Source organism: Cucurbita pepo, chromosome 16, assembly GCF_057944985.1.
Source record: "Cucurbita pepo subsp. pepo isolate OVF chromosome 16, ASM5794498v1, whole genome shotgun sequence".
Taxonomy (NCBI): Eukaryota; Viridiplantae; Streptophyta; class Magnoliopsida; order Cucurbitales; family Cucurbitaceae; genus Cucurbita; species Cucurbita pepo.
The window spans coordinates 5,052,877-5,069,213 of NC_141813.1; the positions used below are offsets into that span (position 1 = coordinate 5,052,877).

The window sequence follows — 16,337 nt, forward strand, 5'->3', positions numbered from 1 at the left end:
GGGTATAGAAATGACTTGCTTAAGACCCTTTTCCTTGCTTAATCCTCTTGATTTCTTTATTGGCTCCTTTCGGTCTTACATGTGTGGCTTTGCTTCATTTTTGGGGTGTTGCAACTTCTTACCTCGACCGACCACCAACAAACAGACGACTGGATTCCTTGGTACGACACCCTCTGTGACCACATCTTTTTGTTTCGTTTGTTCATAAATTATGTTGTCAGTTTAGGTTCATTTTGATGGTGTTACTACAACACGTACATAAGCAATTTGGATCTTAGGCACTCTAAGTACATCAATTATAGTAAATTAGCTAGCATCTTCAAAAGCATTAAAACTCAATGAGTTTGAATACTAACCTTTTATAGTTCAAATTCCTTTTTCCTCACGAACGATTTCGAACCACCACTAGTATCTTCCCTACTATTCTCCGGCCTTAGAACGAGATTGTGGAATCCGTGAGTGATGAAACTTGATAGAAATTTAGTATATGTAAACGGAGAGTTTTGAGATATTTTCTCAAAGTTTTTCAAGAAGAATTTCCTTGTACCTTGATCACTCTATTTATACAGTCATATTTGCATGTTCATGCTAATTTGAGATTACCACATTTTGACACTCAAAATTTCCCTCAAATTTGTGGGGTTTATTTGGCAAACATGCAAGTTTGGTTAAACCATATATTGACACTCAATATTCCACCAACTCAAACATGGATTTTTCCATTAGGTGAATAAACATTTTGACTTTTTTAATTTTAATTAAACAATTAATTTAAATAATTAGTTTCAAATCAAAATAATATTAAATGATTAATTAAAAAATTAATTAATATTTAACATTAAATAAAATGCCAATCCCAATCAATTCTGGCACATATTGATTATTCATAATTAAAATATTTAAATCTTATTTAAATATCTCAAATTCTATCTTTTTGTAGAATTCATAATTAAAACAAAATGAGGTTAATATATCGTATGTATTTAGCGTGTATTTCCTAATTTGAATTCGAACACTTGAAGGGTTTTGATTTAATAGAAAAGGAAATTTACTAAAACATTATAACTCAATTCAAGGGTTTTTATTCAATAGAAAAGGATAGATAATATTACCCATGAAATCTCATCGAGAATGCTTCATGATTAGAAATCACAACCTCCATAATAGTATGATATTGTCCACGTTAAAATATAAGTTCTAGTTGTTTTACTTTTGGTTCTCTAAAAGGCATCACACCCTAAGCATCACACCAATGGAAATAGTAATTCTTACTTATAACAATAAGCAGTTAGGATGGCCTATTGCCTTGTTGGCTTCATTCCCCTTTCCACACCCTATTAGCTTGTTGAGTGGGCATCGTCGTATTGCCTGAAACGATTCTCACACCAGGCTTGTAGTGGGATTTATTTCAGCTATCGGTGCTACTAGAGGTGCGCAGCCTGAGGTAGCACAACTTAAGGTGCGTCCGTCCTAGTCTCTAAATCTTCACGAGGTGGGCTATCTTCACCTCCACCTCTTCCTCTACCTCTAATACAGGGTGGTCTCCTTCCTCGTCGTCCTCTTCAGTGTCCTTATGTGGCATGATTCTAAAACCAATATATAATTTTTTTTAAGTCTATATCTCCCCAACATAAATTGCATCATATCACATATAATCACAACATATAATTTAGCAAACATGACATATTCATAAAAATACAACTAGGTGGAACATAATGCTACCATAAATCATATAATTAAAGCTCAACATATTTGATACTAAATTACATCAATATTAGTAAACAAGAAAGCACATGCAATTAAAGGCATTTCTTTTTCTTATCTTATACAAGACATACCTGACGGTGACGGGACATTGATGGTGAAACCATGGAACGTGCCAAGCCTATCTCATAGGCAAGTCTACCGAATCTATAACCTAGAGCTTTGTTACCAACGGTAACGACCCTAGATTTCTATTAGCCTAAAGTTGCTACCGTCATCATATCCTATGCTCTTATACGAAATTAAACATTCAAACTTCATCTTAAAACACAAACTTCATCTTAAAATACTGTAATGGACTTACTCATTTGAAAGCATCTTTAAAACAACATAAATAAATAGTAACTAAAACAATTAAAACATCAAAGTAAAATTGCCCTATACTAACCTATGCCTAGGAAAATAAAATACTACTATTCTATGCACGTGTCATTATCTCTATTTGTAATGTCGTCATCAGTTGTATAAGGGTGTCTTGCCCTTACCTGAAATAGAAGTAGCACAAGGCTTGAGTATTTTAAGAAATACTCCTAAGTGACCCACTATTGAGGCTAGGGAATGCAAACACATGCAACTAATGATCTTAGGAACCTATTGTTAAAAATATCATAGGGGTAGCCTCCATTCCAGAAAAAATTGGATGTGTAGTACTTCCCTACACATGACTCACACGTGCGAGCATGGATCTCCAGACGGTTCGCACCCTCTGGACCCATCATAGTCGAGCTAACTGTCTGTAGCGACGTCTAGGGGTCACCAGACCCCTGAGTGTCATGCAAGGCATGATGATGATCATCATCGTAGTGTAAGCATCCGTACTCATGATCATAAATGGGAAGTAACTTGATGTATATGTACACACAAAATGCATGAGGTCCCTAGGGTTTTTCATCTTTAGAACATCTTTATGACACAACCCTATATACACTTCACATTACTCTAAGTAATATGCATGCCTTGGCCTTCATACGTTCATCATCATTAACATTGGCTAGGGTTGTATCTTAAAAAAACTCAGTCTCATAGTGCATCATGTCATTTAATACATCCACCACGTCTTCATACGGAATAATGTCATATTAATCAATCTTATAATCTTCCATCTTACATCGTCATGTTATCATGCATCATCATCATCATATCATCATGATACAACGTCATCATGTAACATCATCATATAACATAATATAACATCATACAACATCATCAAATAACATAGTCATAGTCATCACCTCATAAAATATAAAGCATAAATGACACGTGCAAGGACCACTGGGCATGTGTCGTCATAGATAAATCAAGTTGTTCGACTTAACCGATAGTAAGGCCACTTACTTGGTTGGTCTTGGCCGACATTTTCCCTAAACTCAAGTACGTTTGAATTTTGTCTCTCGAAGTTACTCCAAGTGTTGTCGGGAGTTGTTTCTGATGGTGTTAATATAACACATGCGCAAGTAATTTGGATCTTAAGCACTTTTAGAACATCCATTATAGTAAATAACTAGCATGTTCATAAGTATTAAAACTTAATGAGTTTGAATACTAACCTTTTGTAGTTCAAACTCCTTTTTCCTCACGAACCGGTTTCGAACCACCACTAGTGTCTTCTTCACTATCCTCCGGCCTTAGAACGGGATTGTGAAATCCGGTGAGTGACTAAACTTGGGTGAGATTTTGTATATATGAAGAGAGTGTTTGTGAGAGATTTTTCTCAAGGTTTTTCACCAAGAAGAAGAAGACCTTCCATGTACCATGATCACTCTATTTAAAGAGTCATGTTTGCATGTTCATGCAAATTTGAGATCACCAAATTTTGACACTCAAAATTCAACTCAAATGTTTGGGATTATGTTGCAAGCATGCATGTTTGAGTTAACCAAATTTTGACACTCAAAATTCCACTCAAACTTGTGGGGTTTATTTGGCAAGCATGCAAGTTTGGTTAAACCAAATTTTGACACCTCAAAATTTCATTGACATGGATTTTTCCATTAAATGAAGTCAACATTTTGACTTTCTTCATTTTAATTCAACAATTAATTTGAATAATTAATTTCAAATTAAAGTAACATTAAATGCTTAATTAAACTATTTAATTAATATTTAATATTAATTCAAATGTCAATCCCAATCAATTCCGACACATAATTGATTAAGATATTTAAATCTTATTTAAATATCTCAGATTCTCTCTTTTTGTTTAATTCGTAAATAAAACAAAAATGCGGTTAAATATATCGTATATACGTAGCGCATATTCCCTAATTTGAATTCGAACACTTCGAACTCACTCGTCACACTGTTCTATGGTTTAGTCCGATATGAGCTAGCATAGGGACCTAATGGACCTATAGATCATGGGCTCCAACGATCCAAGTTAACCGGTTAAACTCATTAACCTGGTTAACCAATATTCTTAAACTACTAGGACACTCCACTATAGCCTAGTAGTTGCACTCCCCTCACTATAGATATATTTCTGTCCATTTGATATAACCATGATTAGTAAGTCGATCATTCACAAGTTGTTTGTAACTAGAGTTAGGTCAATTTACCATTTTACCCCTGAAGTTACTGCTTGTTCCTTATGTCTCACTGATCCTCTAATGAACAATTGTTTGTGGTCCAACCAGTAAACCGAATCCCTCTCAGGCCAATGAGAGGGTGGGGCCCCTTGTTCAAGACCTGGAGTCAATGCTTAAGGGAACTATCTCTCTTCTATCCCTAAAAGTGGGTAGGAGTGAATTCCGTCTTGCACCCCACGTCCCCAACCATTCACCCAGTCTTACCTCTAAAATGGGAGGCCTATTGAGTCGGCGAACTAGAGCCACTCTCACCCATTCAAATCTAAGGATAATTCTGAATAAACAAGAGTTCATTGTTAGCTAAGGATTAAAACCGAGTTACCTAGATTATCGAATGAAAAGAAAATCAGTCTCAACAGTAAACGACATTATAAAGTGAGAGTGGTTTTCTTCATGGTCTGATCTTATGCAATACTCATTGCATAGGACGTCCCCACTCACATGTCTCCACATGTACAATTTAGTGATCACATTGTTTATATCATATACAAAAGTGGGCCGCATCCATAGTGTCCCCAGAATAAGGTACCCTTATCCTTATACTATAGATCATTTTGACCATATACTTGAACTTGATCCACTCTTATGTCTCTACATATAGTTCAAGTAATCATACTATAGCCAGAGTGTTCTTAGTTTAATGGATTTAGATTAATGATCGGAAAGTTCACTTTATTCAATAACAATCTTTACTGAATAAACAACAATAATAACTTTATTGAAAATAGAATATGTTTTTGTTTACAAACTATGAGTTTTTGGATATAAAACCCAACAGTTTCCTATTAAAACGTCCGTCTCACTTCGTTAGTAATTTACATTTCTAATCTAATTTAACTTGAACTTCAGAAATAAGACGTTATACTGACCTTAAATATTTATATTAGAGTCAAAATAAGCTTCGGAAGGGCAAAAAAAGTAAAGGTCGGTGTCAAAATGTCAAACCAAGCCTAATACACCAATTTTTAGCTTAGGACTCCAATAGGCTGAGCCGAAGGAGCCAGTGTATGCAACAGTGACCCTGTCGCTGAGGGACGTTGACATATGAGCAGGTTGGGAACTGGTTCAAGGTGCGGGTCTCGAATGTTCATGTGGGCACACAAGTCTGTGTAGTGGATCCGTGGGTTGGGCTGTGTTCTGTGTATTTGGGCTTGAATGTGGGTTTTTGGGCAAAGCACAGAGGAATTGGACTACTAGACGGGTTGTTGGTGGGTATCTGGTTGCTGTGTTAGGTATCTGGTTACTAGACCAAACTGGGTATGAGGTTGCTGGTATTCGAGTTTGGGTCCGAACAGGTGGACTTCGTCTTCTCCATTCATTTCTACGCATTTTCCTTTCTTCATTCCTCCGTATCAAAACTTGTTGTCTACATCTAGTTTCTTCTCCTTCTTTCTCATGGTGTTAACCGTATTTATACGTTGGATCCTATGGTCGTCATCTCGACGGTGCCTTGCATATCTTGAGTATTTTAAGAAATACTCATGAAGTAACCCCACTACTAGTAGAGGGTAATGCAAACACATGAAATCATGGTTATCATAACACATTTCATGGCCTTGGTCTCATATTCCTGTCCTAGTAGAATTTGATGTGCAGAAGTAACCCCACTACTAGTAGAGGGTAATGCAAACACATGAAATCATGGTTATCATAACACATTTCATGTCCTAGTAGAATTTGATGTGCAGAAGTAACCCCACTACTAGTAGAGGGTACCACTACTAGTAGAGGGTAATGCAAACACATGAAATCATGGTTATCATAACACATTTCATGGCCTTGGTCTCATATTCCTGTCCTAGTAGAATGGTTATCATAACACATTTCATGGCCTTGGTCTCATATTCCTGTCCTAGTAGAATTTGATGTGCAGTACTCCGCTCCCATACATGCCCATTGACTTGGGCCGCTCCCATACATGCCCATTGACTTGGGCTTCAACTAGCATACACTCATGCAGTTGGTATACCATGGAGGGAAGGGTACTCCGCCATTGACCTGGGCTTCAACTAGCATACACTCATGCAGTTGGTATACCATGGTGTATACAATATCGCGTATCATAACATTATTGTGAACAATCAAAAGGAGGACACACTTGCAACCGTCACCAAGTATGAGCCGCTCACACTTCAAACAATTCACCTTCAGTTAATATGGTGTAGTGTAGGTAGACTTATTCCCATCGCTAAAAGGAGGGTTTGAACCTCTGACCTTGTGGTTAACAGCCACATGCTCTAACCAACTAAGCTATTCCAACTAATTATTCGTAATAGCTCAAGCCCACTACACTCTTATAAGCAATGTTTCATCCCCTCTCTAACCAATGTTGGATCTCTAACCAACTAAACTATTCCAACAAATTATCAATATTAGCCTAGATATTGTCAACTTTGACTCATTCCATATCGTCGTCGACCTCACGGTTTTAAAACACATCTAATAGTAAGAGATTTCCACATGCTTATAAGAAATGTTTCATCTCCTCCCCAACTGATGTGGGATTTTACAATCCACCCCCTTGTGTTTTCAGCAACCTCGTTGGCACACCACTCGATGACTAGCTTTAATACAATTTGTTACAAACCAAGCCCACCTCTTTCAGATATTGTCTACTTTTGCTAATTACGTATCATCATCAGCCTCTCGATTTTAAAATATGTCTACTAGAAAGAGATATCCACAACCTTATAGGAAATGTTTGGTTCTCCTCTCCAATTGCTAGCAAATATTGTTTGTTTTGGCCTATTACGTATCGTCGTAAGTTTAAATGTTTTAAAACGCGTATTTTAGGGAGAGGTTTCCACACCCTTATAAGGAATGCATCATTCCGCTCTCCAACCAATGTTAGGGCTCACAATAAATAGTTAGGATGGCTAAGTGGTTGAAGGCATTAGGAGTCAAGTTTTGGTCCTTGTGAGAGTGCGTGGGTTGAAATCCCACTTTGGACAACTTACTTAGAAAGGTTTTCTTTTATAAAGTGCTATTCTTTTATTAAATTGATTCAAAATTTCTATTCAAAAGATGTTTTCCACTTCCTTAAGGAATGAATTCATTCATATTAGCATAACCTCCGACCTTGTTGTTAAAGCCCACACGCTCTAACAGACTACTGAGCTATTCTAGCTAATCATTTGTAATAGCTCAAGCCCCGACCTTGTTGTTAAAGCCCACACGCTCTAACCAACTGAGTTATTCTAGCTAATCATTTGTAATAGCTCAAGCCCAGACCTTGTTGTTAAAGCCCACACGCTCTAACCAACTGAGTTATTCTAGCTAATCATTTGTAATAGCTCAAGCCCAGACCTTGTTGTTAAAGCCCACACGCTCTAACCAACTGAGCTATTCTAGCTAATCATTTGTAATAGCTCAAGCCCAGACCTTGTTGTTAAAGCCCACACGCTCTAACCAACTGATCTATTATAGCTAATCATTTGTAATAGCTCAAGCCCAGCATCAGTAAATATTTTCAGCCTTGGCTCTTATGTATTACTGTCAACTTCACAGTTTTAAAAGCATCTATTACGGAGTGGTTTCCACATCCTTATGAGGGATGTTTCTTCCCCTCTCCAACCTATGTTCGATCACACAATCCATCCACTAACAAATATTGTCCGATTTTGTCCATTACGTATCACCATCAACCGAACAATTCTAAAATGAGTCTACTAGGGAGAGGTTTCCACGTCCTTATAAGGAATATTTCGTTCCCTTTTCCAATCGCTAAAAAATATTGTCCATTTTTTTCCATTATATATTGCCGTCAAAATCATTTTAAATCACGCCTACCGGAGAGATGTTTAAAGACTTATAAGTTATACTTCATTCCCCTCTCCAACGAATGCGGGATCAAAGGGTGTGCGTTCAAATCCCACTTCTGACAACTCAAATAAAGGTAAAATAAAAATACAATCTTATCATTATTGAAATCAATTGAACTCACTAGAGATTTAAAATGGCCACGACGTGATTTTCTAAGCTTCTACAAAAGTTAGTATTGTTCAAGTTTACCCTTACGCCTGAATCTCAAGGACACTCTGATTTTCTGTACTACCTGAGTGCATAGCAAAAGATGAGTTGTGAGCCTTTGTCAATATCTCGTTCCTTAATTCCCCCACTAGGCCCTCTATTAACTGACTCATAATTACCTATATTAAAAAAAATCAGCTTTAAAAAGGTAAAAAACGTAAAGGTTGGTGTCAAAAATGTCAAATCGAGCCAAATATGTCATTTTTTAGCCTAGAATTCCGAGAAGCTGAGCCGAAGGGGCCGGTGTATGCAATAGTGATCCTGTCGTTGAGGGACATTGACACATGAGCAAGTCGCGAAGTGGGTCGAGGCACGGGTCTTGAATGTTCATGCCCCTCTGCCACAATTGTAACATTTGTCGGAGTTACCATCGTTCGCATAGTGACCATATTTGTGACATTTGTAGCACTGAATGTTGGAGTAAATTGATCGGCCCCCTCTTCCTCGACTGCGTCCTCTTCCACGCCAATTTTCTTGACTCAACTATCTCTTCTTCTTATAGTATCCTTCATGACTGCTGCCTTGACCACCATGACCATTTTTAATACTTTCATTGACACAACCTCTACCTTCAAAATTTTGAGAGTAGAGTATCTTTTCATCTTTGATTGACGCCTTGGTTTGAAGTGCTTGGTCGAGTGTTTCCTCCTTCTTCTTCTTACGTTGTTCGTGTGCCTCGAGAGAACCGGCTAGCTCACCGACTGTGAACGTCGCTAGGTCATTTGACTCTTCTATCGCGCATACAAGATTCTCAAAGTTGTTGGTTAATGAGCTTAAAATCTTCTCCAAAACCCGCATCTCGGCTAATATTTCTCCATGCCGGTTGAGTTGCTTTACCACAGTTTGTACATGCATGATGTAGTCAGATACATTTTCTGACTTCTTCATCTTCATGCTCTGCTCTCCAACTTGCCACGAAGAGTTTGGAAACGCACTTGCTTGACTCGGTCGATTACTTTGAACACTTTTCCTAAAATGTTCCAGGCTTCTTTTGAAGTAGTTGCACTGGCAAGCTTCTCAAAGCCCGACTCGCCAACGGCTCGGAACAACTTGTACAGTGCCTCCTTATTCTTTGATCGCACCTCTTTTAATGTCTTGTTTCATGTCGCTGTATAACCCATGGTATCTTTTGGTTCTTTTAACCCTTCTTCGACCACCTCCCATGCATCTTGAGAACCGAGAAGAGCTTTCATATGAATGCTCCAATTCTCATATTTTGTCTTCGTTAGTCGCGATAGCAGCATTTGACCCGTCACATTCGCCATTGGCGTGATACCAATTAGTTAAAGAAAACTCACAAATTTGTGAAATAAATCTCACACACACTAACGATAGAAGACGACAAAGAACACTCTGTTCCTCTGTTTTTTTTTTTTTTTCTCTGCTCTGCTTTACTGTTTTACATTAGAAATAATAAATGTATTTATAAGGTCTCCTAAAACTAAATATAGACATCAGAATGCCACTAAAAATGTATTTAATATAGACATCAAAATGCCATGTATTTATAAGGTCTTCTAAAACTAAATATAGACATGAGAATGCCCCCACTACAAATGTATTTATAAGGTCTTCTAAAACTAAATATAGACATAAGAATGCAACTATTTCCTAACCTAGACATCAGAATGCCGCCCCTACAATTGTCATCAGAATGCCGCCACTACAAATGTATTTACAAGGTCCTCTAAAACAAAATATAGACATCAAAATGCCAGGGTTCTAACCTATAAAACGTTACTGTACATCAGAATGTCGCCACTACAAATGTATTTATGAGGTTTTTCCAAACTAAATATAGACATCAGAATGCCACTGTTTCCTAACCTAGACATTAGAATGCCGCCACTACAAATGTATTTATAAGGTCTTCTGAATCTAAATATAGACATAAGAATGCCACGATTTGCTATGTATTTATAAGGTCTTCTAAAACTAAATATAGCATGAGAATGCCACTGTTTACGTCACTGTTCCTAGACATCAGCATGTTACTGCTTCGTAACCCATAAAACGTCACTGTTCCTAGACATCAGAATGCCACTGTTTCCTAACCCATAAAAAATCAGAATGCCACTGGTTACGTCACTGTTCCTAGACATCAGAATGCCACTGTTTCCTAACATATAAAACGTCACTGTTCCTAGACATCAGAATACCACTGTTTCCTAACCCATAAAACCATCAGAATGCCACTGTTTCCTAACCCATAAAACGTCACACTGTTTCCTCACCCATAAAACGTCACACTGTTTCCTCACCCATAAAACGTCACACTGTTTCCTCACCCATAAAACGCGTCACTGTTCCTAAAACGTCACACTGTTTCCTCACCCCAATCGTAAGTATTAACTCATTCCCATCGCTAGAAGGAGGGTTTGAACCTCCAACCTTGTGGTTAACAGCCACACGCTCTAACCAACTGAGCTATTCCAGCTAATTATTTCTATTAGCTCAAGCCCACCATACCCTTAGAAGGAATGTTTCATCCACTCTCCAACCAATGTTGGATCTCATAATCTACCCTCCTTGGGGCCCAGTATCCTCGCTGGCACACCACTTGGTGACTAACTCTGATAGCTTTTGTAATAGCCCAAATGCACCGCTAGCAAATATTGTCTGCATTTGCCCATTACGTATCGTCATCACCTCACAATTCTAAAACGAGTCTACTAGTGAGAGGTTTCCACACTCTTCTAAGGAATGCTTCGTTCCCATTTCCAGCCGCTAAAAAATATTGTCCAATTTGTCCGTACCAAATCGTCATCAGAATCACAGTTTTAAAACACGCTACGAGAGAGATGTTTACGGACACTTATAAGTTATTCTTCATTCTCCTCTCAAACCAATGCGGGATAAGAGGGCGTGGGTTCAAATCCCACTTCTAACAACTCACATAAAGGTAAAATTAAAATACAATAGCATATAATTATTGAAATCAATTCAACTCCCTCGAGATTTAAAATTGTCATGACATGATTTTCCAAGCATCTAATAAAGTTAGTGTTCTTCAAGTTTACCCTTACGCCCCAATCTCAAGGACATTGTGATTTTTTGTATGGGTGCATAGCAAATCGTGAGTTGTGAGCAAACTCAATCCTTTCCACGGCGTAGGATCTAAGCCAAACCGCTACACCGCTCTTTTTACGAGTTCAAGAGCAAACTCAATTCTTTCCACGGTGCAGGATCAAACCGATACAAGTATTTGAGTTTAATAATAACACACTACAACTCTCTCAAATAGTAGATTTACAATTTGGGATACTCACAACTATTTCCTCACAATACAATAATAATCCCTCTCAAGAATAAGATGAAAAGAAATAAACTTGTAAGCTTGGAGAGAGCAACAAACAATGGAGACTTTAAACAAATGAGGATTGGAGAATGTACGTAAATTGTGTATTTTAAAATGTGGGAAAGATGAGTTTACATAGAGGAGAAAAGTGGCAAAATGTAGGATTGAATATTGACCATTGGATTGTGTTAGGAATAATGGAAGGTGGAGATTAAAAGTAAATAAATAAGAAAATTTTCTAAATTCATTTATTTCAAAATTTTAATATAATAGTAATATAATATAATAATAATAAAAAGTTAGTGAGTAACGGTCAAATGAAATTCAAAATTTATTATAAATATAATAATATAATAATAATAAAAACTATGTGAGTAACCACCAAAATTTTAAAATATAATAATATATTAATATAATATAGTAATAATAAAAATCGATGGGAGTAACGGTTAGATTCAAATTTATATTTTGGAAAAATAACTTTATTTAAAAATATAGTAATAAAAAAACTCCACCATTTGTTACTCTCCCAAAATCATAAATGTCATACTTTGATATATTTTGATTTGTCCATCATTTTGATTTTGCTGCCACATCATCACGTCGGGTATGTTGTCTCGACTGTAATTTCTTCGTTTTAGCTCTGATTTGAGTAATTGAAAAGTCGTTGAAATTGTTATTTCCAACCTTATAGTGTGGACAGTTCCAAATACTGAAAATAGTTCATAATTAAAAAGTAGGTTTGTTATCATCAAAACATCAATTAATTGATTGAAATTAATTAAAGTGAGATGAAGGGCCAGAAAGCCAACATCCTAACCCATAAAACGTCACTGTTCCTAGACATCAGAATGCCATTGTTTCCTAACCCATAAAATGTCACTGTTCCTAGACATCAGAATGCCACTGTTTCCTAACCCATAAAACGTCACTGTTCCTAGACATCAGAATGCCACTATTTCAGAATGCCACTATTTCGAACATCAGAATGCCACTGTTTCCTAACCCATAAAACGTCACTGTTCCTAGACATCAGAATGCCACTATTTCCATACAACAAATTATAGTGTCGGCTTCAGTCTCATTCCCATCGCTAGAAGGAATGCCACGTCAAACTGTTTCCTCACCCATAAAACGTCACTCATTCCCATCGCTAGAAGGAATGCCACGTCAAACTGTTTCCTCACCCATAAAACGTCACAGTTCCCCGACATCAGAATGCCACTATTTCCTTACAACAAATTATAGTGTCGGCTTCAGTTCATTTAAAGTAGGTAAAAATTTCCACAATCGTAAGTATTGACTCATTCCCATCGCTAGAAGGAGGGTTTGAACCTCCGACCTTGTGGTTAACAGCCACACGCTCTAACCAACTGAGCTATTCCAGCTAATTATTTGTAATAGCTCAAGCCCACCATACCCTTATAAGGAATGTTTCATCCCCTCTCCAACCAATGTTGGATCTCATAATCCACCCTCCTTGGGGCCCAGTATCCTCGCTGGCACCACCACTTGGTGACTAACTCTGATAGCTTTTGTAATAACCCAGACCCACCGCTAGAAAATATTGTCCGCATTTGTCCATTACGAGTCTACTAGGGAGAGGTTTCCACACTCTTCTAAGGAATGCTTCATTCCCATTTCCAGCCGCTAAAAAATATTGTCCAATTTTGCCCGTAACAAATCGTCATCAGAATCACAGTTTTAAAACACGCTACGAGAGAGATGTTTACGGACACTTATAAGTTATTCTTCATTCTCATCTCAAACCAATGCGAGATAAGAGGGCGTGGGTTCAAATCCCACTTCTAACAACTCACATAAAGGTAAAATTAAAATACAATAGCATATCATTATTGAAATCAATTCAACTCCGTGGAGATTTAAAATTGTCATGACATGATTTTCCAAGCATCTAATAAAGTTAGTGTTCTTCAAGTTTACCCTTACGCCCCAATCTCAAGGACACTGATTTTCTGTATCGCGTGGGTGCATAGCAAATAGTGAGTTTTGAGCCTCCATCAATATCTCCTTAATTCCTCATTTTCTCTCTCCTATTTTTTGTTTTTATGTAAATGTGAGTTATTGTGAGGTTCTAAAAAAATATGCCAAAAAAAGAACACACAGGTAAGGTTGAGTTTCCATTCAACCCTTTGATGCCAAATTGGAGTTAATAAAGAGTACTCCAAAACTGCTTATAATCAACCGTTACAATTTATTTTACTGAATTTAACACTATATGTTTGAATTAAGTCTCATTTTCAGGAGAAGAGGACGATATAAATCTTTATTCGAAAACAAATCGCAACACAATGGAAGAAAAGAAGATCATGCAAATTCTCAAGTCTTTTGTTGTTTGTGTTTTCGTTTTGGCCTTGCCTACAAACTCAAACAATATAATTGTTGTAAGTCTATTTACTTTTTTTAGGTAGTTTATTTTTATTGTATCAAGAATACGAGTAAAAATCCATATAATAAATTGGGTAAAAAATTAATTAGAATTTCAAAATTGTGAAACTAAAAACGGAAAAATTCAATAAAATTTTTGGTTTTTAGTTTGAAAGATATTTCTATAAGAAAGTTTGAATTGATGGATCAATGGTTGATGGATCAATGGAAGAATTGAAAATATAAGGGCTCATTTTGTAAAGTGGGATGTGGTGATTTGGAATAATACTTCAAATCCAAATCCACCTCTTCAGCCTCATTGCAAATCTAAAGACCGAAGATTTAGGTTAGTAGAGAATACATATATATCTATATACCGTGGAATTCACGTTTTTATTTTAAGTTTTGAAATTTAAAAAACATAATATTATGTATTAGGTTTTTAATGGTTTTATTTTCGTATTTTAATGTTTTTTTATTTTCGTATACTTCTTAAAATTTATATGTATATATTTATGTTAGTTTGGACGTATCTAATCTAAAACTTTGGATTGGCTATGGACTTAGGCGTGCATATCGTCAATCCAAGAACCCAATTCAATTGGGACTTTAAGGAATTTTTTTTTTTTCAAACGACATTGTTTTGGTGTGACTTTGAGAGCAAATTAGGGCATGCTTCATTCAATGTTTTCTAGTAAGAAAAGGGAACATGGCTTTTTGATCCATGGGGTAATGATCCTCTTTAGTAGATGAAAATGTCGCATCTTTATTGCTTTTGTGGAATAAACCTTTGTGAGAACAACCAAGAAAGTAAAGTTGTTTCAGTTATTTACTATGTGAATAAAACGCGAAAGGTAAAATAATTATAGAAAATGAAAACAAGTACGACTCCGGCCTAGATGAGAGTAAAACTATTGTGGTGGCTAGGATTTGGGCTCAAATCTCCATTGCTACACATGAAATTCTTGCCACTAAACTATAGCTACTTATTGGCCAAGTTTTCACGACCACAACATAAAATTCTCACCATTAAACTACGACTACTTGAGATTATCTTTTAAATTTGTTATTAAATTACTCTAAATACTTTGTATTAAATTTTGGTCCTTGATTTTGATGGACAATAACAAGACGGTAAACCCTTAAATGAAGCAATGACCAATTTCAAGCTCTCTCGGTAAAACTAATAATAACCATTGATATAACAATCTAAAAATGAATGTTAATGTCTTCCTAAACTTTATTTTAATCCCACAAGTTTATGAAACATTTGCTGGGAAAGTGTCTAAAATATAAGTGAAAGGTATCTCAAATTAAGGAGGGAGAAATGACATATCATGGATCTAAATTAAATGAGTGAAGTATTTTTCTTCAATCTGGCATGGACAATTGGATTCATGAGAATTCTCACATGATTTTCATTCCTTCCACCGGGACTTTTGTTTTTATTTTTAACTATTACATAAACAATTTGATACACCATAAAATATATCTAATTTATTATATCATTAAAGTTTATCAATTGATGTACTTTGCATTTTAAGTGAGTACGAGAATTAAAAAAATTTAGATTATATTTCGAGTACAATCGATTACTTATTGTCTAACGACTCTAATTTTCCATTAAAAAATAAGGTCCCTACAACATGCATGTCACGATTACCAAGTGCAGAAATCCTTTAAAATAATTTACTAAAACAATGCTATGGACTCAACGATTCATAAAAAACCATTTAAACCAACAAATATCGAAATCAAAATACAATAATTTAAAATAATGCAACACACTTATCAAATCTAAGGGCTACTACATCAAATGCAAATGCAACTACCTTGACTTCACTTCCATGGTCTCCGCAGTGACACCGTCATTCATACATTGTTGGCTTACCTTTACCTAAAAAAGAAGTAGCACGTGACTTGAGTATTTAAAAATACTTAGTAAGTAACCCCACTATTGAGGTTAAAAAATGCAATCACATACAATCATGGTGGGATCTATCTTTTCTTAAGACATCCTGACCTTATTCTCTACTTCAAGTTCGAGTAAGGTTTGATGTGTAGTACTTTTCTATACATGAAACACACATGCGCACATGGGTTCATTAAGTGAGCTCGTATACATACCTCATGGGTCTGATGACAGGCTAGCGAACACTAACGTTGCCAAAAACCACAAAGGGAAAGGAGCATGAATAATATCATAGTGTACATAATAAGAAAGTGTACACATGTGTACTAATCATAACGAGAAAGTCTCTCGATGTATTTGA

The 16,337-nt window shown here is 36.2% G+C and overlaps 2 non-coding genes across 2 annotated transcripts; both read right to left on the minus strand.

Annotated features, from left to right (window-relative positions):
- Positions 1 to 10,741: 10,741 nt before the first annotated feature.
- Positions 10,742 to 10,815, minus strand: TRNAN-GUU (transfer RNA asparagine (anticodon GUU)). Its single transcript has one exon. It is a non-coding gene; the product is annotated as a tRNA-Asn (tRNA).
- Positions 10,816 to 12,990: 2,175 nt separating this feature from the next.
- TRNAN-GUU (transfer RNA asparagine (anticodon GUU)) lies at positions 12,991 to 13,064 on the minus strand. Its single transcript has one exon. It is a non-coding gene; the product is annotated as a tRNA-Asn (tRNA).
- Between the last annotated feature and the right edge of the window lie 3,273 nt (positions 13,065 to 16,337).